At 38.2% G+C, this 705-nt stretch overlaps 1 pseudogene; it reads right to left on the bottom strand.

Annotated features, from left to right (window-relative positions):
* Positions 1-705, bottom strand: part of LOC119588310 — an 8017-nt pseudogene that overhangs the window by 354 nt on the left and 6958 nt on the right.

Here is a 705-nt window from a genome sequence, read left to right as displayed (position 1 = left end):
CATTTGCAGTTATGCAAATGAGAGAATGAGGGGGGGGAAAAAATCTAGCTACACCAGTTTACACACCAGATAATCATACTTCCAATTCCTGAACATTCTATACCAATTTTTTCACATAACATTCCCATTTAAAGCAAGTTCCATTCTCTTGGGTCTCTAAAATACACTCATAGCCCATCCATCACCAAAGACCTCTTGCACAAACACAAGTGAAATTAATTATAACACTGTCTTTCATACCTAAGAAATTTTTTCCACTCATTCATACTATTCCCCTCATTCAAGCCTATTCTATCACTTATAGTATTCCACCGTTTCCTAACTTCCCCTACATCATACCTACTTCATGGCCAAACTTACTTTTTTTTTGATTGGTCCGAAGGTTGAGGCCTGTAGGATCTCGGCCTCAGGGTTATCTGTTCCACTGTGGTGCTCACCATAGCTATAAACCAGCCCTTTGCTGCAACTGGTGTGTGTTAGGACACAGTGACACATAGATGTCTAAAAGGGAAGAAGAAATGATGTATGAGGGAATGCGTGTAATTATGAAAAATAGAATACAAAGTAAAAATTCAATTAGTGAATCTTTATTTCCTGATACAGATATCTGGCCACAATTTTTTTTTTTTTGGGGGGGAGGGGGATTTAAAAAAAATATATACATCCGAGTAAAACACTAGGTTATCCCCTTAACCCGTTCTCCCC

Source organism: Penaeus monodon, chromosome 23 (genome assembly GCF_015228065.2).
Source record: "Penaeus monodon isolate SGIC_2016 chromosome 23, NSTDA_Pmon_1, whole genome shotgun sequence".
NCBI classification, from domain to species: domain Eukaryota; kingdom Metazoa; phylum Arthropoda; class Malacostraca; order Decapoda; family Penaeidae; genus Penaeus; species Penaeus monodon.
This window is presented reverse-complemented; position numbering and strand designations above follow the sequence as displayed.